Source organism: Camelus bactrianus, chromosome 16 (genome assembly GCF_048773025.1).
Source record: "Camelus bactrianus isolate YW-2024 breed Bactrian camel chromosome 16, ASM4877302v1, whole genome shotgun sequence".
Classification (NCBI taxonomy): Eukaryota; Metazoa; Chordata; class Mammalia; order Artiodactyla; family Camelidae; genus Camelus; species Camelus bactrianus.
Window position 1 is genome coordinate 43,715,442 of NC_133554.1, and position 27,911 is coordinate 43,743,352.

General features: G+C 42.5%; 1 long non-coding RNA gene across 1 annotated transcript in view; it reads right to left on the reverse strand.

Annotated features, from left to right (window-relative positions):
• Positions 1 to 27,911, reverse strand: part of LOC123618200 (uncharacterized) — a 50,144-nt gene continuing 22,233 nt past the window's right edge. Inside the window, exon 5 of the long non-coding RNA XR_006726613.2 lies at positions 1 to 27,627. This is a non-coding gene — a long non-coding RNA (uncharacterized LOC123618200). The remainder of the gene's footprint in view (positions 27,628 to 27,911) is intronic.

Consider the following 27,911-nt stretch of genomic DNA (forward strand, 5'->3'; position numbering starts at 1 on the left):
TACAGTTCAAAAGAGTATTTATTCTTACAAGGATCTATTGTACAGCACAGGGATTATAGCCAATATTTTACAATAACTATAAATGGAGTATAACCCTTAAAAATTGTGAACCCCTATGTTGTACACCTGAAACTTATATAGTAATGTCTATCAATAAAAACTAAACTAAAATAAAATTTTTAAGTGAATTCATTCTGATTGCCCTTTAAAAAATATTTTTAATATTATAGCATATATAATGAATTGCTCATTATTATTGCTATTCTTGGACAACCTCCACATAACCCCTTTAACACAGCTATTGATAGTTTCCAGTAAATAATCTAGTGTCACAAAACAATATTTAAAATATTAAAACAAATAGCCTGTGCTTAGTTGCTACCACCTTCCATGATGGAAAAGAAATGATTTCCCACCACCCTCCTGTAGTAAGAAGGTCTTTGCTTTTATGCTTATTTGTAGACTGATGTTTATGTTCAACCCTAACCACAATTCCCACATTATTTCTGCTCTGTCCCAGAGACTGGTCTCAGCTGCTGGCCTTTGGGGAAGAACCTGGGGGTTGGGGGAAAGTAGGAGGCAGAAAAGAAAGCACTGAATGTCTCGGCAACCCCAGATTGGATGGAGGAGGGCAGAAATAATCTAAGTGTGTGTAGCTGAAAGGTGGCATCCTCAGGAAACTGGGTCTGCTTGTCACCAGAACAAAATGGTGTTCCTGTAGCTAAGACAGCCCTGGCTTTTTCTTTTTGGGTAAAACCGGGCCCTTAGGGGAAATACCTCTGTTCTAGAAAGCAAAATCGGAATGATTTGCTTCTAAGCATGTAACTGCCACTCAAGTGCTATTGTTATCAATGCAGGGAGACTTCAGGGGGCAAAAATGGCAGCTATTTCACTGTTCCCCTGGGGCCCTGACCCAACAAGAGAGCCTAGGAACCAACCTAAATACATCGATGACAATGGCCTGAGCCCATTCACCTGAGGCCCTCGCTGAGAGGGACAGGACCTCAGAGTGACTGAAGTAGTGAAACATCCCTTATCATTCACTCTTTGACTTTCCCCCCTAAATTTTTCTCCAGATTTGAGTTAATTCATCAAACAAGTATTGAATATCTACATTGGGCCCAGGCACTGTGGTAGGTTCCAGAAAGGATCAGTGGGGGTCAGAAAGGTAGTGGAAAACCATCTAAGAGAGAACTGGAATACTCTTAATGACGCCCTCATGGCTGGTGGCAGAGCTGTGTTTATTACTCTGGTCTGTCTGCTGCCTAAACAGGAGGGCAGGTGATTGAAAGACAAAAAACAAAGCAGGTCTGCTCCCTGTCAGCTGAGGGCGGCTGAGGGGAGGAGAGGGGGCAGAGCGGAGCCAGGGCCATCTCACTGGGCATTTCCTCCTGTTGCAATCCATTATTTACCTGCCTTATCTTCCAGTGCCCAAGCACAACCTCAATTTTGCCCCAAATGTCCCTGACCGAAAATTCCCTCTCTTCTTAGGCCATCAACCTGCCATCATTAATAATGGATGCTTGAGCTCTAAATTCCCTAAAGTTTTATAGTATTAGGCAAAAAGCATTCCTTCTCAACAGGCTTTTTCTTTTTCATCACAGTCAAGGTTCCTCCTTTCTTTCTCACTTTAAAGGCTTTAAAAATGTCAGGGAGAAGCGTGGGTATAGCTCAGTGGTAGAGTGCATGCTTAGCTTGTGCGAGGTCCTGGGTTCAATCCCCAGTACCTCCATTAAAAAAAAATTTTTTAAATGTCAGTGAAAAGAGGAAAAATCAGAACTTGCCAAGAAAATTTATTCCCCCATCACTACCTCCTCACCCTCTGTGGGAATGGTAAGAAATTTTCACATATTTATTTATGAGTTAATCATCCTTTAAGTGACCCTGCTTCTGGATCCAGCTGATATTTTGTAGAGTTGGTTTAGGCTGGTTTTCCTTAAAAAGACATTTTTGTAAATCAATATTACAAGTCTAGGTGACAAAGTAACAAGCTACACGGAGCTGCTTTTTTTCTCTAGTGATATTTAGCCCCGACCTCTGGGAACAGGGTATTTTTGTAGCCTCTGGTTTCTGTTTGAGGTCAACAGATGCAAAAAAACAAGGCGAACTAAAGTGTGTTGATAGGAAAAGAGGAGAGAAGGAGGAGCTGGTGTTCTGTTTGCAAACCAAGCACATAAACAGCTGTCCCGTTAACTTGGAGCCAAAGATCTGTGTTCATCTGCACGCTTGCCACTAACTCCAAAGAAACTGCTCCTCCAGAAGTTCCATTTCTTTACCCAAGAAAAGGATGAGTTTCCAGCGTGCCCTCCATTGCAAATCTGAGAGCACCCGGCCGAGCGAGCCACGTGGGACCTCTCCGGGGCTCTCCAGCCCCTGAGCCTCAAAAGAGCTTTGGTGGTAGCAATAGCTGCTGCCCTGGTGCCGAAATAGCTGCCTGTCCGTCTAGGGATTATAGTCATTATGGTGATTTATGCCTCCATAGTGAAAATTAGCAATCTGGTGAGGTAACGATAAATGAATGCATCTCTTCCTAGAGTTCACTCCACCCAGCTGAGCCACCAAATAAAACCAGCATATGGGGCAATTAAAGAGCTGCGCTCCTGCTTTCAAGGCCCAGCAGAAAGAGACAGAGGTCAGGGGCCCGGGTTCCCCTGCCTGGTTCAGTAATGATGGCAAGTCCAACAAGCATCCGCTTGCCTCTCCAGAGGGCCCCATAGTCTGTGTCCTCCCACTGACACCAGCATGTGGTCTCACCCTTCAGACAAAGTCGTTTGTTCCACACAGCGACACTTTACCCTCTTTTATTGCAAATTGGCTGAGGGAGATGACAGGGGGAAATGAGGATAAACCTTTATCACACGAGTATGCGTGTGGCAAAGATATTTTTTTCTTCTTTGTCATCTATTTGCTTTTACGTGACCCAGAAAGACTCTGATCTTCCCTCTCACAGCTCCCCCTCAAATGGCAGCATGAGTGGAATTTACCCCCAAATTTTTTAAAGGCACCAAGATTCAGTACTTTTTTTATTCTTATTTTTTATCAAAAGTGTAATCGATTTATAGTGTTAGTTTCATGTGTATAGCAAAGAGATTCAGTTATACATATACTGGAGATCCAGCATTGATTGATCATCCTCACTACTGAGCACATGCAGATATCCCGGTCCTGTTTTATCCCCTGTGGACTTAGACCTAATGGGACTTCCTGTGTGACAAGGATTGATTGGGGTCACGCTGTCAACTACAAGCACGTTTGGATTTAAATGCAGTCTTACCTAGAGATCATCATTCTAAGTGAAGTAAGCCAGAAAGAGAAAGAAAAATACCATATAATATCATTCATATGTGGAATCTAAAGAAAAAAAGGAAAAAGGACACATACAAAACAGAAACAAACTTGCAGACATAGTAAACAATCTTACGGTTACGAGGAAAAGGGGTAGGAAGGGATAAATTTAGGAGTTTGAGATTTACAAATGTTAGCCACTATACATAAAAACCGATTTTAAAAAAGTTTCTGCTGTATAGCACAGGGAACTATGTTCAATATCTTATAATAACCTTTTATGAAAACAAATATATGTATGTATATGCATGACTGGGACTTTGTGCTGTACACCAGAAATTGACACATTATAACTAATGGTACTAAGAAGTTTGAAAATAATTAGAAAGAATAAATAAATAAATGCAGTCTTCACCCTCTTGGACTTACGAAGTTTGGGAGTTGGAAGGGATTTAAGGGATAATTTAATCAAATCCATGCCTTAGATTTCATATTATTTGAAATGGTTCTCCTCCCCCGACCTCAATGTCTGAAATTCCTCTCTCTAACCCAGTGTATCCTTTCTACCACTGGACCTCCTCTTAATTTTCATGGTGTCTATAAATCTTTCACCTGTCCTTTCTTCCAATCTGTCAGCATTCTTTTAATTTCACTCAGAATCCCTTAACCATTTGGAAACAGGCTTACAAATGTCAAGGAATCCATCGCTCCATTGGTTTTTTATTGTCCCTATTTTGCCAGCCCCGAGTGGCTCCTGTGGCCCCGTTTCTCCCCTCCCACACTGCTGGGTATTGCTGGAGAAAGTTCCAAGGTCACATTGGTTCAACCCCGCATAAATTCACAATCTTGAACCTCACCTGGGCGCCCCTTAGACTCTTCTTGGTGGTAGTTTTCCATACAATGTGACTCAAGATGTCTCAACTCTCCTGGAGTCCCAACCGTACCCCTACCACAATCATTCACATTAAGACTTCATCTCCTACTTACAAGATGGAGACCATTCAAGACTTCCATCCCATCCCCACCCTCACCTCCATCTCAGAATTATTCCATACCTTTACCTGATGTTTCTTTCTGTCTCCAGGAACATATCCCTTCTCCTCTTGAATGCTCATGGCTCCACCATTTCTTCGTCTCATTCTCTCCATTGACAACCCCTCTTATCTCTTGCATTCTCGTCCCTTTTCTCTCTCCTTGCTTCTTATCCTCTTCCTACAAACATGTTCAAGTCCCCACCAACCGCAAAATAGGAAATCTTTTCTCTGTCTGCTTTTCCTCTCCCTTGGCTCCTGATACAGCGATGCAGCCAGAGTTCTGCGGCAAGTAAACTCTACTCAGAGCTCTCCACCCACCCCATCCTCCTGCCTGTCTCCTTCTCCAACTTATCCCCTCAACCCCCGGCCATTTGCTTCTACCCTCATGATGTTACTCATTTATGTATTCATCCCTTCAACAGATATTTATGGAGAACGCACTATGTGCCAGTATCCTCTCTCAAGGTTTACCAGTTACATGCTAATCCAGTGATTATCCAATTTTGCTGCACATTGGAATCATCTAGGATCTTTTTTTCTTTTTGGGGCGGGGGATAGGTAATTAGGTTTATTTATTTATTTAATTTTAGAGGAGGTTCTGGGGATTGAACCCAGGACCTCGTACATGCCAAGTATGCTCTCTACTGCTAAGCTATACTCATCCCAACTTTTAATCTTTCTTTCTTTTTTTTTTTTTATTCAGGGGATCTTTTTAAAATACTGATCTCTGGGTCTCAGTCCGCATATTCTGAGTTAACTGGCCTGGGTGTGACCTGGGCATCAGGATTTTGTGACGCTTCCCCAGGTGACTCTAATGGGTAGCAAACTTTGAGAATCACTTCTCTAATCCCCTAATGCAAGGTTTCTCAAACTCAGGACTATTGACCTTTTTGGCAGGGATCATTCTTTGCTGGAGGAAGGGGCGGTTCCTATGTAGGGCAAGTTGTTTTAGCAACATCCGTGGCCTCTACCTACTAGATGCCAATAGCATCCTCGTCCCCCTGTCAGGACAGCCCAAAATGTCTCCAGAGATTGCCAGATGTCCTCTGAGGAGCAAAATCAGCCCCATTTGAAGGCCACTGCCCTAATGGCTTCAGTTCTCATCCTCCTTGACATGTTGGTAGCATGGTGAAACCGTTCCTTCAGAAGACTCTCTTTAATTTGACTTTCATGACAACGCACTCTCTGATTCATTATGCAAGGACATAGTGACATTCAAAACATGTTTGTACACTGGACCTAGAAGTTGCTCCATGTCTTTTGCTCACCTCTTATTGGCTACTTATCTACAAGGCAGATGAGAAATGTAAGCTTCCTTGTGGGCAGTCACGTGTCTAGCCAAAGACAGGGATTCTAGTCCTATAGTAGTTTCAGGTCATGTCTTTTTCCCATTTTCCCCTCTTCCCTGCTGGAAGTACACATGCAATAGTGTTGAGTCATCTTAGACCATGTTAATAAGGTCATGCCCCTAGGGTTAGGAGAGCAAAAAAGTAGAAGGATCGAACTCCAACCTCCCAGAGCCACTATGCCAGCCCTAAACTGCTTACTCCTGAATTTATTACATGGGAGAGAAAGAAAGACACTTCTGGCTTGTTTGGCTGTCGCTGAACCCATGTCCTAATCAATACGGATCCAATTAAGATCAGCTATCACTTCTGGCAACTCTCAGATCTCAGTCTCCAGCCCCTGCAACTCTCAAACTCTGATCCCATATTTCAGTTACGGATTGGAAGCTCCAGCTAGATATTCAACTAGAATCTTAAGCTTAGTATATTTAAAACCAAAATCATCATTCTTCTTCACACACTAACTCTTCCTGCCATTTTCCCTAATGCTGCTTAAAAAGAATCCTATTCTCCAAGTCATCCAAGTTCCAAATCTGTGATGCCTGCTTCCGTGTGAGCCCTCTATTCAATTACTAGCTCCCCAACGTTAGCTCCCCCGTACATCTACTTGTCTCATCCACTTCCACAAAACCAAGCCACCTGCTGGTCTCCCCTCCTCAGTATGCCATCTGCTTCCAGAACTATTGCAGATTCTGTACTTACCTCTGCTGAAAGCCTGTACCCAGCATGCCCTTTCCTCCGAGGCACCTCTGAGTCATTCCACCGAAATCCATCCCAAAGCCTTGCACGTGGTAGACGAAAATGTTTTTCAAATTGAAGAGATCAAGCGGTTTGCCCAAAGCCACATGGCTAGTTATAGATGCTCTATTATATGATGGAGATGGCACATTCAAATGATAAACTATACTTCCTGCTTTTTTATTGGGCTGACAACTGCCATGAGGACATGGACTTCTTCGGAAAAGGTAGTGATTTGAGAAATTCTAAACCACCATTTAAATAAGTGTTCTGGTATTCTGAGCCTTTGGCATACCCTGCAGTGTAATTATACCCATGTGTCTGTGTAACACAAGATAAAATATAAGCATTTTATGTATTTTCATGGGCTAAAATACGAATCTTCATCCAAACATGCTCTAGCCTGCCTGATTTCTTATGGGCCAGAAAGCATTTAGAACACAGAGATATTCTTCAAACTGAGCTTGCTCAAACCAAATGGGGAATCATTGTGGGATCTTCTTGGCCAATTTAAACAAATCAGAGGGTATCATGGTTGACATTTGAGCCAAGTGGCCTGCTCTTACATTGAATGTCTATAGCCAACTTTGTTTATGTGCTCATGATATTTTTAAAGATTTTTTTTTTTTGAGCCATAAGAAAAAGAAAGAGAATCAGTGTATATTGAGTACCCACTTAGGCACATGGCTAGATACTTTAATCACTATCATCACAACCCCAGGAGGTAGGTAAGAACTGCAAGACACTGGGGAAGTGGGGAGACAGGCAGCAGGGCCATTTGGCCAGGCCTCAGATGATAGGGCCTCCAGTTTCTGCCACTTTCGGAAGCTCATTTGAGCAGGGGTGGTTTAAGCCTTGAGCTATAGCCTCCAATTCTTTCTAAGAACCACATTGGCCCCAATTGCTTTGGGCAGGCCTGGTCATTCACAGATACCTGTAAATTCCAACTGGGTTTGTGATCAAGAAACCGTCTCCTTAGCCACTTAGGAGATGATGGTGAGATATTACCACCTGTGCTCACCCTTGTGAGAAAAGCAGGCCTTTCTCTCTCCAGAGCCCGTGGAAACATGTTCTTTGGGTGTCATTCAGCTATTTCTGAATATAAAAGACAGACTGATTAATTGCACACACTGCTGTATATTATAAGTTGCATGTATAGTGATAAATATTAATATATTTGTTTATTATAGTTTTCAATTTTTGGTTTATGAAAAAAAATGATTCCTTGTAATTTTCTAAATTTTGCCTTTCCCTTTATTAGTTTTAAACCTAGTTTTACATCAAACAGACAGATTTCACATTCAGTTATGTTCTTTTATGCCAACACTAGTGCTTTTTGTCTTTTCCTTAGTTCTGTAATAATACTCTTCAGATTGGTTTGCATTGTTTAATATTCACACAGTTTCATTTACCATTTTTAAAGGTACTATTTAATTAAATACTGAATTCCAGAATTTAGGTCTTGCCTAGGAGATAAGTTGAAGTTCAAAAGTAACTGCTTTACATACTTTTTGGTAAGTGAAAGTAAATACTGCATGTCACCAAATCTCTTTGTAGTAATACAGTAATGGTTTTCTGGTTTGTCTCATTATTTTTCAGCCACCACTACTAGCTAAATCTAAGGGCAAGATGAAAGTGTCAAAATGTGAGAGCTGCATACCTCACTGTGGCACCGGACATATTATTAGTCCCATTTTACTACATATGAGAAAACTGAGGCTCAGAGAGATGAAATAACTGTATAAGTAGTTTATCTGTCAGGCTCACAGAGAATTTTCCAATCTCTGGGAAGGATCTGTCTCTGCTACAAGACCCCTCCTGCCCTGCCCCTTGCCAAAGCTGACTGGTCTATGACCAGACATATAACCGAAACTAGGCCAATCAGACTCCTTCTCCAGAATTTTTGACATTGGAATTGAGTGAAGAGACTGGCCATCTCAAAATGGTAAAGTTATGATCCATGAGACACAAGAGCTACCAGAAACCATGATTCCCTGTCTGGGGAGAAAGCTGAACTGAAAGAATAAAGCCAACACACAGGGAGAAAAAAAAAAAATCCTGAGAGAAAAGTAGGTCCTGGAGGCATTTAAGACCCAGACTTCAATTACCCCTGATTCTAGATGTCCTAGGATCCTTCTACTAAGCCTGGTCAAGTCATCTACACAGCTAGTACCTGGCAGAGCAGAGGCCTGGATGGGAGGGTCTGACTCCTGAGCCCATGCTCTTTTGGCCACAGATCAAGTTCACGTGAACAATGACAACGTGGGAATGAACAGCACAAAGGCACCAAACCCAGCCCTTCAACCTCACATGATTCACACACATATTCAGCCTCCATCTCCCACAGCATGTGGGAAGCTGGTGTCCCCACTGATATAGATTTCAAGATGACACGTGCGCCTCAAGGGATGGGTTCCAAAGGAAATGCTACACTCCCAGCTATGTGTCTAGCTGGACTTGGGTGCAATGGTGAATAATCAGCCCTGTGAAGCCACACCCAGGCAAACTCGTATAGACTTGGAAAGATGGGAAGGGAAAACAGAGGAAGTGAAAAATCTGGGGAAAAAAAAAAAAGGCAAAGGTAACAGGCCTCTACATGGTTATATGGTTTGCTGCTTCCAAAGTACTTTCCCACACGTTATCTTGTTTTGAGTCTGAAGGCAACCTGAGAGAGATAGAGACTGGGTACAGCGTTACCAATATTTTATAGAAAGGAAAACTGAGAAAAGACACCTACCATAGTGCCAGGGGCCCAGTCGGTGCTCAATACATTCATTCATTTATTACATGTGCTACAGATGCTCAGTGACCATTTGTTGAATTAATAAATGTGTCTCAGAGGCATGAAGTGACTTGCTCAGGGGCAAAGGAATCACTTAAACTTGGATCCTCTTACTCTGCTAACTCCATCATGAATTCACATATTGCAAGCTCAGAGACTTAAATTCCCACTGCTTGAGAGAGGTGCTTTTCATGCCTGCCAGCCCTGTGGAAATTTCTTAAGTCAATGCTTACTGGCCCTAGAAACAATTAGATCTTCTCACATTGAAAGGTCTTGCTACTCAAGCAATCTGTCTCAGCAATCTATTGCCTCGGGCACAAAAAAATATGGAGGATGATTTATGGATCAGACACACAGCCCCAATTCCTTTTTGCATCTCTCAATGGCAGGTGAAGCTAATTGAAGGAGGCAGGAAACATTCCATTGCCTAAATCCTGGAGGTGAAAACCCTGCCCTTCCATGAGTAGACAATCCCAGCAGTAGAAAATGTGATTTCTCCTGCAGAGCACATGAAGATGATTGAGGCCTGTCATCGCTTTATTCCCTTGTCACCAGAAGAATATCACATCAGAAATCACGTGCAGAAATTAGATCAAAATTAAAATGGAGGCAGAGGCCTTGCTGTCAGTTGGGGAATCTCCTCCAGCTGAAGTTACAGAAGCACTTCCTGCAGCCCCTGGGAGGCATTTGTCACTGACTCCCCAAGCACCTGACAGATGCTTCGGTTCCCTGAACCAGCAGAATCAGCTGGGTGTGAATCTCTAAGTCAGATCTGCCTTGGACAGTCAGAGTTCCTGGCTAGATTCCAACCAGACCCAATCCTGAGGAAATAAATAGAATAATCCCCATGGGAAGCTGATTTGTTCCTTAGGGCAGACTCCTCCAGGTCAGCCACGATCAACCTGGGATCCCCTTGGGCTTTGAGGAAAATGAGAACTCAGACTCATCCCAGGTCTCAGGGTGGCTCTGGGCATTTGATCACTGAAACCAGCAACCCACCAGAGCAACTGAGCAGTAGGGACTAAATGCTCTAGCAGTACAGCTACCTTTTGGTGGATCACCTCAAACCTCAAGTGAAGAAAACGGATTGTAAATTGCATTGGTCCCCTTAGGTTGGTGAGCGGTCTCCAGAGAATTTATTGATACTTACCAAAGTCATCAAGAGACTGATTTAGAAATCAGAAAGCTAGATTAACCCTTTATAATGAGGATGAAACTTCCCCGCGATGGGAGTACCCTAGCCTGAAGTTATGCGGGTACCTGAAATTAATACCACCTGGAACCTTCCTCAGCTGGATGATCCTGACTTACTGGATGGTGATCTCTTCAGTTGATAGAGTCACAAGGCCCTGACCAAGCTTTTCAAGAAGGAAACAGTTGTCTTAAATTTTTATCTTTCAGTGACTGGCAATACCTATCCAGTTTTTACACCTTGTTTGTAGGAACTTATCCTATAAACATGTGCACATGAGTGTGCAAAACTATATGTCCAAATGCAGGAGAATGTTCATTGTTGCACTGCTTGTAATAGTGAAAAACTTCAAACAACACTCATGCCCATTACCAGGGAAATGACTAAATAAACAGTGGTACATCTATACAGGGAATATAAGGCAGCCATGAAGTGACAGAGAAATATGAATAATACTCCTTTTTTTTGTGGGGGGGGAGGTAATTAGGTTTATTTATTAATTTATTTTTAAAATGGAGGTACTGGGGATTGAACCCAGGACCTCGTGCCTGCTAAACACACACTCTACCACTGAGCTATACCCTCCTCCTCGCTGTTCTTTTTTAAAGAATAGGTGATACAATAAACTTATTTTTAGAACCAGAAAAAAAGCTAAAAGAATAGATGATATAGGTGGATATAAACATACTTGAAAACAGATGCTTTTCTACATATTTAATCCAGAATGAAGCACAAGAAATGGGAGTGAGAACTAAGGAGGAACAATTTTCTCTTTATTTCATACAGTTTAAAATTGTTATACTAGAGCACCTATTATCTTTAAATATTTTTTAAAACTTTTTTAAAAATTCTATTCCCTAATCTTTCTTCAAAATGTCAGCCCAGCTTCTGTCCCATCTGACTATTATCTGGACCATTAATTACCCAGTAAGCTTGCCAGTTGAACTTGATAGGCCTCAGGGAATTGTGACTCCAAGGCCCCTTGCCTGCCCACAGTCGTAAAAGGGGAATGTTTAATCATTTGACCCCATTAGAGGTGGATGAGTCATGTGGTTGTACAATCATTTCTGCCTAGAAACAGCAATGAACAGAAAGCTGGGGCAGTTAAGGGAGACGAATTCACATTTTTAATGCTCCTTCTGACCCTCCTAAAACATACTATCTAAAGAAAGGCGGTGGGGTGCAAAATGGGGAGTTGTTTAATGAGTACAGGGTTTGTTTTGCAAGATGAAAAGATTTCTGTGGATGGATGAACGAAGGTGACGATTGCACAATGGTGTGAATGTACCTAATGCCACTGAACTGTGCACTTAAAAATGGTTAAGCTGGTAAATTGTTATGTACATGTACCACAATTTAAAAAAAAAAAGAATGTGGGGGTGGGGGTATAGCTCAGTGGCAGAGCTAAGCATGCACAAAGTCTTACGTTTAATCCCCACTACCTCATGAAATAATTAATAATTAATTATATTAAATAAATAAAAATTTCAAAAGAATGCATGCAAGCAGCTACCCTTCCATTCAGCCTCATCGACTAAATCCCACTTTGCACATCCATTAAATCAGTTTTTTAAGTATCTGATAACAAAAAAATTAAAACAAAACAAGCACCCTATTCCTTTTTTTAAATACACTCTATCTGAAAGCAGAATCAGAGACACCGTTGGGATTTTGGCAAATTAGGGCCACTCCCTCCTCAAAACAATACAAAAAGTCTTTCATATATTACCCATCTCTAAAGAGATCTTTTCTCTCTTAATAGGGTACTGTTTTAAAAGGAAAGATTTTTGGTAGGACATCAGGAAGGGAGCCATTTGTAACCCTCTTGTAAAGGACCAGGACCAATGAAAATTAATTGCAAGCCCTTAGGGGTGACAGTTGAATAATGCATCAAATCACAGCAAATAAAGCAGTGGCCCTTCCAGAGGGGCCGAGCACAGACATCCCAGCAGCTTCTCCTGAGGCATGTGGACCTCCTACAGGTAATTATCTCCGTGTTTTCTCATCAGTCACTCGTTAACATCCAACTGTCTGACCAAGTCACATAGAAGAAGCCTGACTCTAGCCCACTCAGAAAAACCAGGGACGTGTGGCAAGTTCTGCACATATAAGAAGTTTACTGATTGCAGGAAAGTATCTGGTGAGCAAAGGGATAGGCTGGCACTCAGCCCTTTTTCTGATTGCCTGTTTGAATCTGAGCAGACTGCAGGTCTGGAAAAAATGCTCTGTCCTCAGAAATTCTGGAAAAATTCTAAGTAGGAAACATTTTGAAAAAATGTTTGAGCCAAAAACAGGCCTAGGACCACATCCTCTTTCTCACCTAGGAGCCGGCTGCATCCTTTGCTGCTCAATTTGCTCCTAATTTAACGGCTTGATGCCTCAATTTTGTCATCTTTAAAATGGTCTAACAGTAGTGCCTACCCACACATAGTTGTTGTTAGGACTGAGTGAGTTAACATTGGTAAAGTGATTAGCACAGAACTTGGCACAAGGCACCCAACCCACGTTAGAGACAACACCACCATCACCATTATCACCTTCATTATTTCAGGTATTTCCACCTGTGTCCTGGCCTCAGTCACAGCTCTTTGACAATCCCACTCTCTCTCAGTCATTATTTATCATTGATCTGGAAATATTTTCCTTGGCTCCTGTTTTTGTCCTTGCCACAGATTTTCTCCATCTATTACCCACTTTGCTTTAATAGCAAGAGCCTGACAAAGTCATTTTCACAATCCCCCTATCTTATTAGTGATCAGTGAACTGAATGGCACACACGCTAGAGGTAATTATGGCTCTACTTATAAATAGCTGACCTTGGAAAGCTATATTTGGAGGCAGAAGAAAGGTGACCAGCCATTCCAGATTGCCTGGAACTGAAGGGATTTCCAGGATGTGGGACTTTCAGCACCAAATCCAAAAAGTCCTAGGCAAACCAGGGCAAGGTGGTCACCACAGGCAGAAAAGCATAATGTAGGCTCTGGAGTTTGGATTCGAATTCTGATCCTGCTACTTCCTTAGCTGTGTAACCTTGAACAAATCACTTAACTTCTCTGAGCCTCAGTTTTCTCATCTGTAGAATGGAGATAATCAAAGTACCTACATAAGACTGTCGTGAGGATTAAAAAAAAAAGATTGTCGTGAGGATTAAATGAGTTAATGAAATAAATAGCTCAGGATAGTATCCAGCATACAGTATGATATATGTAATACTATGATAATATGATGTATGTCACCTACTATTAGAAATTCAAAGTTGTATAATATCAAAGCATAATCCAAATACACAATGAAATCTCTGTTGACCAGACACAATCTAACCCGGATCTTTAACTGAATTTTGTTTGCTTCAGTACTTCCCTTCCAACTGAAAGGTACAAAATCAGAACAAGCCCATGTTTTGTTCTCCCCAAATGTAAAGTCCAGGCTTAGTCTCCCATGTTGAATTGGTTTTGGCCCAAATCACCTACATACATTTGCTGTATACGTCCATCATTGCTAGCCCGGAGCCATCATTGCTAATGCTGATCCTGAATCAAGAACTATCCAAGTACCTTTACTACATTATTCTAGAGATACCAGGACCAGAACAAAGTAGCCCTCCTTTAACCAGAAAACTCCATTATTCAGAACCTCCTCTACTCTCAAACACTAGTTTTCCAAGGTACAGTACCACACCATTTTATATGAGGGATTTGAGCATCTCAGATTTTGGTATCCTTGGTGGGTCCTGGAACCACCCTCCCCTACCCCCAGGATACTGAGGGATGACTATATACCTGTACTTGGGAAGCGAGTCCTAATGATACGTTTATATCACAAAGGTAAGACAGATGTTCAGGGTGGAACTGTGTCCCTCCAAAAGATATTGTAGTTAGGATTCTACACCCAATTACAATGGGTGGGTATTTCCCGCACACCACCAAGCAATTCTCTGACACCAGCTGGGCATCCTACAATTGAACTCAATTCTGATATTATCTGGAGACAGCATCAGACCCCATAGGTTAAGGGTTCAGTTCTACAAGACTTCCCTCCACCCCGCTTGCAAGTCCATGTTGTCACCTGTGCTTCTGACCAACCAGCTATGGACTGGAGGTTTCAACACCCCCTTCCTTGGGTTTGATGAATTTGCTAGGATGACTCTTAGAACTCTTAGAAACATATTAGTTACTAGATTACAGATTTATCATAAAAGGATATAACTCAGAAACAGCCAGATGGAAGAGATGCAAGGTATGTGGGAAACAGAGATGCTCTTCCACGCTCTCTGAGCACACCACCCTCCCTGAATCTTCATGCATTTACCAACCGGAAAGCTCTCCAAACCCAGTCCTTTTCAGTTTTTACAGAGGCTTCATGCTTCACTACATAGACATGAGTGATTAAGTCATTGGCCATTGGTGATTGAACTCAAACTCTAGCCCCTCTCCCCTCTCCTGAGGTTGGAGTGAAGGAAAGTTCCAGCCCTCTGATCACCTGGTTGGTTTTTCTGGCAGCCAACCTCCATCCTTAAGTGCTGTCCAAAAGTCATCTCATTAATGTAACTCCATACTGGATATCACTAGCAGGAAGAAAAGTTAATGCATGCTGGACCCTAAATCCAAGGTGGTATCAGGGAAGGCTTCCTGGAGGAGGTGGACCTTGAATAGTAAGTAAGAAGAAGATGACTATGTCCCATGGAGATGAGAAAAGGGATAATCCAGGGGCAGGAACAGAACAGGCAGATGCATGAAACAAGATGAAAAGAGCAGGAATTCTAAGCAGTTTGAATTTGCTGAGTCATGGCCTATCTTAAGGGAAGTGGTGGGACAGATGCTTGAAAAGGTAGATTGGGAGGTGATCGTCCAGGGCATTGAATGCCGAGCAAACAATAAAAAATTAGTAAATCAGAACCCTCAATAAAATGGATGTTTGCTTGTTTGTTTCTGCACTTTTTAAAAAGATGCAAAATTTTAAGTAATATTAATCTATTGGACAGAATTTCTCTATTGAGGCACAACATATGTGCAAGTGCCTAGCATAGTGCCTGGCACACAGTAGTTGATCAATAAAGATTTAAGCTAAATTTTTTAAATGTTAGTCAAGGAAACCCTACAATCCATGCTTCAGTGCAGGAAATGATTCTGGAATGATGGAAACAGTCCTACCAGGACACCAATCTATCTGTGCCTCAGAATTTTTCTCCTTTTTTCTGAAGTGGGGATTGTCTTTAATTCAGACATATCTGTCTGTGGAAAACATGATCCCCTGTTGATTCACTAAACAAATGCTTATCTAGAACCCTTTATGTGTCAGATAGTCTGTCAGGCACTGATGACAGACATTGAAAAACAAGACAGATATGTCCCTGCTCTCCTGGAGGTTTTAATCTATCCAGAGAGACAGACAACAAACAAGCAAACAGATAAATAAACATGATGATGTTTGATAGCAAAAGGGCTATGGGAAATATAAAGCAGGGTGAATAATTCAATGTTCATTTAAATAAGATATATGAGCATCTGGGACAGGACAGGTACTGTGCTGGGTGCTGGAGGTAAATCAATGAGCAAAGCCTGACTGACAGATCCCTGCCCACTGGACCTTACATTCTGGCTGCTAGAGGTGATAAAGGGTGTGGGGGTAGAGGGAGGGACCCTATTTTAAGAAGCAGTGATCAGGGGAAGCCTCTCTGAGGAAGAGATGAGCCAAAGGGGAAGTCTCTCCAAGAACCTGGAGGGAAGAACAGCAGATGCAAAGGTCCTGAGGCAGGACAGTGACTTCTGGGAACAGAAAGGAGGCCAGTGGAGCTGAAGCAAAGCAGGAGGGAACTAACACTCTGTGGAAAAATCCACGGGTTCCCAAATTTCCTAACTGTAGTTGGGCAGGGGAGTCCTGGGACACTGGGCCTGGGAGTAGGGGTAGGAGATGGGAAAGTTTGCATTTCTTTCCTCCACTCTCCCATTTTTCCTGTGCCTGGAACAGAGTCCTGAAAGGGACGTATCCAGCTTTCTTTCTAATCCAGAACTCCTACGGATGTGAGAATGCAGGTGAGGAAACACTGGTGTGCCACCACTCACCTGGCCAAGAGGCCGTCACTCCTCTCCAAACTTTGGAGGCTTCCTCTGCCGTGTTCATTTCCACTTCCTGGAGGAGGCAGAGGCACCCAGGGCCATGGTATAATGGTTATAACTAGATTCCCACCACAACTCCACCACCCCCACCCCCAAATCCAAGAGCCAGACACCTGTCACTTCTTTGCTTTGTTAGAGCTTAGAACTTATCTCTGCCCCAGATGCGGGAAAATGTGAGATAAGCTGTGTTTGGATCTGCTTGGGTTTGTTGTGCTTTTTTTCTCCACCTAGGGAATCCCCCACCCCCATCCCCAAACAGCCTAGGCAACCCCACTTTCATTCTTGTGTGTTTCCCACCTCTAGGTGTGAGGCTGTCAGGCCCAACAGCTGGCAGAAAAAGCCATCTCTACAAGGGCAGCCTCTCTGCAGAGGTGTAACATGATGCTTTGGGAGGCAATTTACACCGGAAGTAGATTCTGGATGTTATTCTTAATTTGCAGCTCACTGGCATTTCACACAATGACAAAACTCACTGGTCCTCACCATAAGGGGCCAGGTCACTAATGCCTCTTGCATCTCTCTCTCTCTCTCTCTCTCACACACACACACACACACGCACACACACACACCATGTGATTTGCCACCTTTTCCTTTTACTTCAGAGGGAGAAAGAGGATTTCAGAGGCACAAACCCATAGCTGGCACCAGGGACAGGGCGGGTCAGGACCTTCATTTCAACAGTCCTGACGCTCAGCGTGGTGTAAGAATAATTACCCTCCCTCGCCCCAGGGCTCAGCACTTCCTCTGCTCCCCAACCACTTCTGGGAAGATGCTCCTTCACCTACCCGAGAGCTGAGAAACTGGCTTTGTTTGTGAAACTGTAAGAGCACCCATCCAGCACGGCTCAAGAGGTGCCAAGGTGAGAATTTGGAAGAACTCCAGTCCTAAATTAAGTTAGACAATGGCCTCTTTGGAAATGGCAGTTTTCTAGAAGCTGGTGGAATCCATATTGTCTGTCTGATGAACAATCTTGGAAGAGTCTTCTAGGCAGAGAAACAGGGAAGCCAAGGAAGCAGAGACCACCAGTTCCTGGTGCGGGAGGAGATAGTAGGGTCACTAAGGAGTGGCTTAGAAAGGTTTCACCTGTTCCTGTAACCAGCCAGCCCTGCTTCTGGCTTTGATGTGGACTGTTGATTGATATTGACTATTTTCCAATTTTTTCAAAAAGACAAGCCCCCCACTGCCACCTTCCATGTGGTTGCCCTTTAAGCCTTCCTAGATAGCAATTTTGAAGCCACGCTGGCATACAAAATAATAATAATAATAATAATTTAAAAACCACTCAAGACCCTTTGCTTTCCACACTCTCAACTTCAAAATACTTTATATTTATAGAACACGTCACAATTTCTACACCCCTCTCCCTATAAATTATTGATTTGAATTTCTTGATGAACCCTTGAGGTAACAGGTAGAACCCTTTTTACTGTGGAGGAAACTGATGCTCAGAGAGGTTAAGTAACTTGTCCAAGGTCACCCTGCCAATATACAGGGAGTGGTGTACTAGGGACCCAGATCCAAGGCTTCAGATTCCTAGTTCAAAAGACTTAACAGCATGTCCCTCTGCTCCATGGAACCTCAGATCCACTTAAATCTTGGTGATTGGCAAACGGAGACCCCGTGTGCTTAGGCTGGCTGGGGAAGAAGTGTAACGGGCGTTCCCACCAGAGGCAGCAGACCGTGTGCTCACTGACAGCCTCGTTACAATGATTAAATCGTCCTGTGTTGGTGACAGATTGGAAGATTGGGAGGCAGGTGGACTATGAACCCGAAAGCACCTCTGGGACAGCTCAGCCAATGTGAGCCATCCATCACCAAGAGCTGGCAGGGCCCAGGGACTCCTTCAGCACCTCCAGGGACAAGACAGCCGGGGGCCCTGATGAGCCAGATGTTAGCTAGCCACTGCCATTTGCATCTAAAATTCATTTCTTGGCATGAATTGATGGAGGAGGCATAAAGGGATGGTATAATGGTGTTGGCACTTTTCATTCCTTTCTGACCCCCATTTAGGGCAGCCTCAAGGGGGAAGTTCCCCAAAGGTTAAATGACTCCAGGTGATGAGCAGGAATACAACTAGACAACGGGGCCAAGAGGTGTCAGAGGTCTGTGGAGGGCGATTTGACAGAATCTATCAGACTTTTAAGCAAATAAATTTATTCTACAGATATATTCTCTCATGGGCCAAAAGCAGCATTCGCAAAGACATTCACTGTAGCATTTGTTCATATATTGAATATTATAAATAAATAAATATTAAGCATTGCAGATATAGCAGGACACATGTCAAAGCAGCTGCCCTCATGAGCTTTCTTTTTTTTTTTAATGAAGTATAGTTGATTTACAATGTTGTGTTAGTTTCAGGTATAGAGCAAAGTGATTCAGTTGTGTGTGTGTGTGTGTGTGTGTGTGTGTATTCTTTTTCAGATTCTTTTCCATGATAGATTATTACAAGATGTTGAATATAATTCCCTGTGCTATACAGTAGGTCCTTTCTCATGAGCTTTCATTTCAGAGAGGAACCATTTATTCATTCATCCAATAAATCTTTACTGAACCCCCAATATGCTAGCATTGTTCCGGGATAGGGTTGCCAAATAAAATACAGGTTGCCCAGTTAAATTTGAATTTCAAATATATACAGTAGTTTTTTAGTTAATTATGTCCCCAGTGTTCTGCCCTCTTGGGACATCACTATGGGACATACTTATATTAAAAAATATTCACTGTTCATCTGAAATTGAAATTTAACTGGAAAGCTTGTATTCAACACGCTAACCCCGGTAACCTTTTCTAAGAACGTTGTTTATAGGAGCAAAAGTTCATAAACAACCTAAGTGTCCATCAACAGGGAACTTGTTAAGTAAGTTATAGAAAATTCAAACAATGGGAAATCACTACCAAAAAATAAAAATAAAAATAAGGTAGATCTATATGATGATTTGGAATTATTTCCAAGATGCATAGTCAGGTTAAAAGAGGAAGGCTCAAAATAGTGTACAAGTTATCTGGTAAAGAAAAAGAAACATGGAGATTTGTACATATATGTTCCTCAAAGCACAGACTCTCTTGGGAAGGTACCCAGAGATGGGTAACTGCTTGCTTCTGCAGAAGGAGAACAAGAAAACTAGGGAGGAACAAGGGTACCCCTTCTGTACCTTTTGAATTTTGAAATAAATCCATGTATTACTTATTTTTAAACAACTTCTTTATCTGTGTGTGTGTTTTAAGATATCTTAGCTGGTAAGGCTGTAAGATTCTTGGAAAGAGTCTCCATAGCCTCCCTGAGGGTCTTTGACAGTCAGGATTTCAGGATGGTCCTGGAGGCAGGAGAAAGGACAGAATGACCTTGGAGCACCATTCAAGTTCAACATCAAGAACCATGGCACAATTTAAAAAAGAAAAAAGAACCTTGGCACACACATGCAGGACAGGATACACAGGATACATAATTTTTAGGGCCAAGTACAACATGGTGACCCCTTGTTCATAAATTATCAAGAATTTCAAAAACGGTAACAGCAGAGCATTAAATCAAGTATGGGTTCCTTTTAAACACAGGCCCAGGCTCCACTGCACAGGTCACCCAACCATGGAGCCGGCCCTGCACACACTTGGTGGCCAGTCAGGCAGAAAGGGGCGGTTTTGCTGCAAGGCAATGCCAGCCCTGCAATGCAGAGAAAACCCACAGCTGCTGGTCGTTTCCTCGAATAAGGACACCCGGGAACATAATTCCTCACACAGCCATTTTCCACACTCCCCACTGCTCCAGTCATGAGCTCAAAGGAGAAGCCAAAGCAATAAAATAAACATAAATGAAAGCCAACCGTGTTAATAAAAGGGATCCAAGGTTCAGCGTGGCAGGCAGGACATTAGAATTCAGACAGCTTTAGGATCTTCCTGGACAAATGACACAAATTGCTGTCAGAGGTGTCCCAAAGTTCACACAAAATATGCCTCCTGGCTCATTTAATTCCCATTTCCCAGCGGTAAATTATTAACTGAACAAGCTCGAGCTGGTACAGCTGTTGTCCCAACATAGGCCTGACGGTCACACAAAAAACCACTGAATAATTTGTACTGAGAGTGACCCAGCACTAAATCCATCTCCCCCTGAGCAGCAGCGCTGGCTGCAGGGGAAGAATCCTCTGTACAGTCTCCTGCCCCTTTTTGGAACCGGGAGCAAAGTCCCCATCGAGGGGCCACAGGTGGCCCTGCCGCCTCAGAGCAGCACCTCATAACTCAGTGGTCAGCCACCTTGTAAGGCCAAGGACACTGAGGCCTCCCCAGTGGGTGAGAAGGACAGGGGAGGAGGTAGAGAGAGGAAAGAAAGAAACTGCGTAAGAAGGGAGTACAGGCTGAAGAGGGAGGGGATGGAATGAGGAAGAGGGAAGAAACACAAGCTTTGAGACAAAGTATGTGGCTCCGGAGCAGGTGCCATCTCCTCAGCGCCCTCATCTCAGCTTCCAGAAGTCCTCCCGGTCCCTGAGACTCAGCTCAAAGGACACTTCCTCCAGGGAGATGTCACTGATTGCATAGAACCACATTGCTACAAAAAGAAATAACAATAGCTAACATTGATGGAGACTGTACCACGTGCCACCTGCATCATCTCATTTAGTGGCCCCAGCCCTTTGAAGTGGATGCTTTTGCTGCCCCAATTTTTCAAATAAGGAAACCAAGGTATGAGCTCTCACTCTCTCATCCTAGGAGGCGGCCTGCCCCCTGTCTATGGAGGGTGTATCTACTTTTACTTTAACCTGAGCACCCAACCCCACACCTCATGGCCTTTCTCTCACCTTCTGAAACAGCCTACACTCTATGTAGTATGTATCTCTCTGAATAAATCTATCTTTACTCAAAAAAAAAAAAATGAAAAGAAAAGAAACCAAGGTACAGAGAGGTTTAGTAATCTGGCCAAGGTCACACAGGTGGCAAATGGTGCAGCTAGAACCAGACAGTCTGACTCCAGAGCCTTCACTTTTAACCATTCAGTGCCACCATTTCCTTCTTTGGCCTCGCTGTGTGCCCTCAAGTGGCTCAGACTGCTTGTGGTTCAGACTTCACTCTTCACCCCCACCTCCGAGACCCTGTCTTACTCATACCCCTGGTCCTCCAGGAACCCAATACAATGTCTAGCACATAGTAAGGACTCAATAAATATCAATTCCATTCCTTTCTCTTCTCAGACACATGCACAAAAAGTACTGTGTCTCAGCTACAGACTGGGAGAAAATATTTACAAATCACATACCCAGCATAGGATTTGTCTCTGGAATGTATAATGAACTCCCATAACTGAACAATGTGAAAATAGGCAACTCAGTTAAAAAATGAGCATAAGGGGTGAATAATACTTCACCAATGAGGATATAAGGATGGCAAATAAGCACATGAAAAGATGTTCGTGTCATTAGTCATTAGGGAAATGTAAACTTAACCAAGATGAGATATCACTACACACCTACTAGAATAACGAAAATAAAAACTACTGACAATACCAAATTCTGGCAAAGATGTAGGACTGAACTCTCATAGATTGCTGGTAAGGATGCGAAATGGAACAGCCACTCTGGAAAATAGCTTGGAAGTTTCTTATAAGGTTAAACATATATACATTTACCCTATGACCCAGCAGTGCCACTCCTGGGCATTTACATGTACGTATATATTTATAGCATCTCTATTCATAATCGCCAAAAACTGGAGATAATTTGAATGTCTTTTAATGGTTGGATGGATAAATAAATTGTAGTCCATCCGTATATTGGAATATTACTCAGCAATAAAAAGAAATAAACTTGTGGTCACACAAACTGGATGAATCTCAAAGGCATTTATGCTGAGTGAAAGAATCCAGCTTCAGAAAGTTATATGCTGTATGATTCCATTTATATGACATTGTCAAATAATAAAATTATAAGGATGGAGAACAGAATAGTGGTTGCCAAGGGTTAGGTATGGGGATGGGTGGAATAAAGGGATAGCACAGGGAGCTTTTTGGAGTGATGGATTAATTCTGTATCCTAATTATGGTAGTGGTTGTATAAATCTATATATGTGTCAAAATTCATAGAACTACTCACAAGGACCGCTATCATCAAAAAGACAAAAAAATTAAAAGTGTTGGTGAGGATGTGGAGAAATTAGAACCCTCATACATTGTTGGTGGGAACATACAAGGGTGCAGCCACTTTGGAAAACAGTATGGGACTCCCTGAAAAAGTTAAACATAGAATTATCATATAATCCAGTAATTCCACTCTTAGATATATGTCCAAGAGAATGAAAACATATGCCCACATTAAAATTTGTACACAAATGCTCATAGCAGCATTATTCATAATAGCCAAAAAAGTGGAAACAACTAAAATGTCCATCAACTGATGAATGGATACACAAAGTGTGGTAACTCCATAGGGCGGAGTATTATTCAGCCTTTAAAAGGAATAATGTACTGATACATGCTACAACATAGATAAATCCTGGAAACATTATGTAAGTGAAATAAACCTGATACAAAAGGCCACGTATTGTGTAATTCCATTTATATGAAATATAGAATACACAATTACACAGAAACAGAGGGTAAATTCACATTTGCCAGGGGTTCTGGGGAAGGATTCATGAGGAATAACTGCCAGTGGGTTTGGGGTTTCTTTGGGAAACTATGAAAATGTTCTGGAATTCGTGGTGATGGTTGTACAGCTTTGCAAATACAGAAAAGCCACTTAATTGTGCACTTTAAAAGACTGAATTTTATGGTATGTGAGTTATATTGACAAAAAAAAAAAACATAGAACTCTACACCCACAGGAAAAAGAAATAAATTCAAAAAATCCAATTTAATACAATTAAGTATTATGCCTGGAGGGCAGGAACCAGTTTCTCACCTGTTGTGTGTCACCTAAGGTGCCTCACACACAAAATACTTCAGACAGTGGCCACCAAACTTGGCTACACATTGGAACCACCTGGGGGAAGAGGATTCTTTAAAAACTTGTGATGCCCGGCAAACACCCTCAGACATTCCGATTTAATTGGTCTGGGGTGCGATCTGGGTAATGAGAGTCTTTAAAGCTTCCTACATGTTTCTCATATGCAGCAAAATTTGAGAACCACTGGCGCAGGAAGTGGTTGATGAACAACCATTCCTGGGAGCCAAACACCAGCCCTCCTCCCCTCCTCCACCTCAGAGCAGTCAGATCAGATTTGTCCTTGGCAAGGAGAGCAGCTACAATCATTCCTGCTGTTCACCATGCCAGACAGAAACAAATCAGAACATTCTTTCCAGTTCCTTGAGGGCCACTGCTCTCTCTGCAAACATGTGGTTGATGAGAACGTCAGCAATTCTGAAGGAGGATCTGTTCTGCAACACTCTGCTCCTCCATCCTCCTTAGGCTCTCTCTGGACACCCCCATTTGTAGCTGCAGGTGGGGATGTGGAGGAGGAGGGAGGAAGCTACTTAATAAACACATTCTCAGTAGGGTGTAGCAGGCTTTCTGAGCTACCCTTTCCAGGTACATTCATATTTTCAAAGAAGACTTCCTACAAAACAAATGCCTGGATCTCCAAGGATGGAATTTCAGGTGCTAGGAAGGGTGATTTTGAGGGACAGGGTCTCTTCCCTTGACTTTTCAAGCACGTGTCTAGACTGGACCTGATTGTTTGGCCTGCCTGTTCTCTTAGAACAGAAAATGAGATCCTAGCTAACAGCATTCCATTCACTTAATGACTGTGGTTTGAATTGAAATTTCATTCAGTTGTGATTAGGTATTGTCTGGGGCTTTATCGATTTTCTAAGCCAAGCAATCTCACACTTAATTGAAAGCTCTCTTGTATTATCCACTGTTGGTTCATGCAGGTGAGTCTTTTTCCCCTGTCTTAATCATTAAGACTTGGTTGCAGATTACAAAAATGACTCAGACAAGCTCAAGCAACAGGGGAGTTTACACTAAGATTACAGGTGGGACCAGGAAAAGTTAAGCCTCAGGGAGAGGAGGAATCCAGGCATCTGTGGTCAAGATCAGGGAGCAGAACCTGGTGCTCCATCCTGGTGGATAGGGAAGTTAGATCTCAGAGAATAATAATCATCCAACATTAACTGAACATTTACCATGTGCCAGGCACTGTTTTAAATTCTACATATATTAACTCATTTAATCCTAAGAATAATCCTATGAGGTTATCCTTACATAACCATTATTATGAGTACATTACTATTTCTTTTCCCATTTTATTTTTTTTTAAGTGATAGCTTAATTGATATATAATTCACATACCATAAAGGTCACACTTTTACTTTCTTTTGGAGGGGGTAATTTATTCTCATTTTACAAATGAGGAAAGTGTGATACACAGAAGATAAGCAATAGTTCCAAGGTTTTCCAGCAGGCATTTGAACTCAGGTAATCTGGTTTCAGAATCTGCACATTTAACCACTATGTGAATGGTGCTCTCAGGAGTTGTGCAGTGGGCAACCTGTGCACCCATGCATGGCCACCCTGACCATAGGGTACGGACTAGATCAGTGTTTCTAGACAAGGGCACTCGGAGCATTGTGGGCCAGATAACTTGTTGTGCAGGACTGTCTCAACCACATTTCCTAAATGATAAAAGTGGTAAACCCTTCAATCACTGGGAAAATCAAAATGCCCCCTGGGAGAGTACCAGCCTTAGTTGAAAACCACTGGGATAAATAGATACCCCCAAAGGTGTCTACCTCTATTTTGTGACCCCATTGAGACTAATACCCATGTGTCTTCTTCTCCTCCTACCCCATGAGTTGGCCTGAAGTTGCCCAGAATCCTTCCCCTAATGCCCCCTCTCCAGGATTTGGCAAAGCATTGAATGAAGGAGGTGTCCAGTCATGTCAACCTGGGATGATAGGGATGAAAATACAAATCATGCGTAGTGGATTCACTTCCAACAAGCTTTCAGGAATGTATAACAATTTTCACAGCTTAGAAATTAGTAATTTCTATTATGAAAAAAGAGGTAACTCAATTTTTTTTTAATTTTGCAAAGGACAAAAATACTTCTAATCCTAGCCCCTGCATAACTACTCTCATTTTTGCACGTTACTTCCATTTGCTGTCTACACTAGCTCTCAAAGTGTACACAGTTATAGGCAAAGAGTGTACCATCTGGGTTCTGCTATTTTCACTTAACACTTCCAAATGTTTTCCATGTTGCTACATGATCTTCATAATGAATGGTCTTTTTAAAGTCTGCATAGTGTTCCATTGCACAGATCTACTTTAATTTTAAACAATCTCCCAAGTGTTAAATGTTTAGTTGATTTCTTGTTTTTTTTTTTTTTTGCTTTATCAGTTATGCTGCAATACATATATTTATGCACGTAACTCTGCTTCTGTCTTAATTATTCAGATAATTCCCATAAATTGGATTATTGAGTCAATGGGTGTGGACATCTTCATGGTTCTTGGCACACAATTTCATATCACGTCCAAGAGGTATGTACCAATTTATGTTTCCTGGCAGTCTACGTGTGCCCCAATTTTACTACAGCTTCCCCAGCATTAAGGACACTCATTTTTAAAAAACAATCCACCCACATATGTAAAATGGTGCTTCTCCAAGTTATCTTAAACTTGCCTTTCTGTGATTTCATGCATTTTCCTGGTGCTGTTTATTATGTGTATTCCTCCTTATGTTGATAAATTGTACATAGTGTCTAGAATGGAAATTATTATCTTCATTATACATCAAAACCCCATTCAGAGAGGTTAGGGAAAGTTGTCCAAGTTCATGGATTTGGTCAAACTTAGAAGGAAGATTTTTGACCTGCCTAGTCTTTCCATCCAAACCCATAGCTCGGCCTGCCTTAGCTCAGACAGGCTCAGTGCTGAAATCAGCTCACAGGATGCAGTTCCCACCCAGGAGCACATGAGGGGCTGGCTCCAAAAGCCGCTCTCTGAGCTCTGTAGTTAATGCCCATCTGGCTCCAGGTTTTCAGCCTAGGTCTGAAGAGGCATGCAGAGGCAACCCCCAGGAATCCTGGCGGCTCCGTCTCCTCCCAGCCTCTTCTGCTCAAGGTCCTGTAGTATCTCACCTCCGATAAATTCCTTACAGTAGTGATTCCCAGACCTGGCTGCTTCCCAAAGTCCCTTGGGAGAACCCTTCCTACTTCCTATGCACAAATTCCTGGCCTGTGGAATCAGAATCTCCAGGGTATGGGGCCTGGGGATCTATAGATAATTACAAGGCTCACCTAGCTTAAGAACCCACAGCCTTGGGGTCCTTAAGATCTCAGAGGTGCTTGTTAAAAACGTTGATTCCCAGCCTTCCTTGGCCCTAGGGTAGGGCCACAGAATTTGCATCCCAACAAGCTTGCCATCCACAGACCATGCAAAGGGGACCCTTGGGGACTGGGAAAGGGCCTCTGCAACCACCACCACTAATTTAATCAAAACACAGACGAACCTCAACTGGAAATGGCTCTTCCTTCTTCCCAGAGGAACCAGATAGAATTCCTGTAAATCCAGTTTTCTCATCTAGCTCTAAAGCCTTAGCATAAAAGCATCGGAGAGTGAAGGAAAAGAACAACTTTTCTGCCCCAAAGAAAACCCTCCCTCACAAGCAGAAGGGGGGCTGCAGTGGGCAGCATGGCAGGTGGTGTTTATCTGCAATCATGAGCTATTCACCAAACTCCCAAACCGCCTCTTAGATGCAAATTGTTCATCAGCAACATCACTTAACGATTCATCCTGGGAACTGATGGCAGCAGCTTAAGCTCCCCGCCTTTTTTCCCCCTTTCCCAAATCAAACTCCTGAAGAGCCAGCAAAGCCTGGAAGCCACACAAAAGTACCACTTCCTGTGTCACAGGACAGGACATCACCCCAGGGTTGGACCAACAACCTCTGGACTTAAAATAAGGAGTCTGGTTTGTTTGCTTAGGCAAAATCTCAAAGATGTTTTCATATAAGTTCCAAAATATTTCTCCCTTTACTGTAGGTGGGGAGAGAGGACATTTATCTTCAGACCTCTAGCCATCTTCCTGTCTTACTCTCCACAACTTATCAGTGAGCAGGAATCTGGGGTCCCAGTGCAGACAAAGTCATTTGTTTTTCTGAGTTCTACTGCAGGTTCACAGCTTGTCAAAAGCCAACAGCCCTGGAGACAAAGGTCAGGTAAAACCACAATGAATCTCTATGTCACAACCTGCAAACATTGGTTTTAAGATGGAAAACAAAACAAAACTTTAAATGAAGACCTCATGGAGAGGGGAGGGTATAGCTCAGTGGTAGAGTGCATACTTAGCATGCTCGAGGTCCTGGGTTCTATCTCCAGTATCTTCATTAAATATAAATAAATGGTGGGGGAAGAATATAGCTCAATTGGTAGAGCACATGCCTGGCATGCACAAGGTACTGGATTCAAACCCTGGTACCTATTCC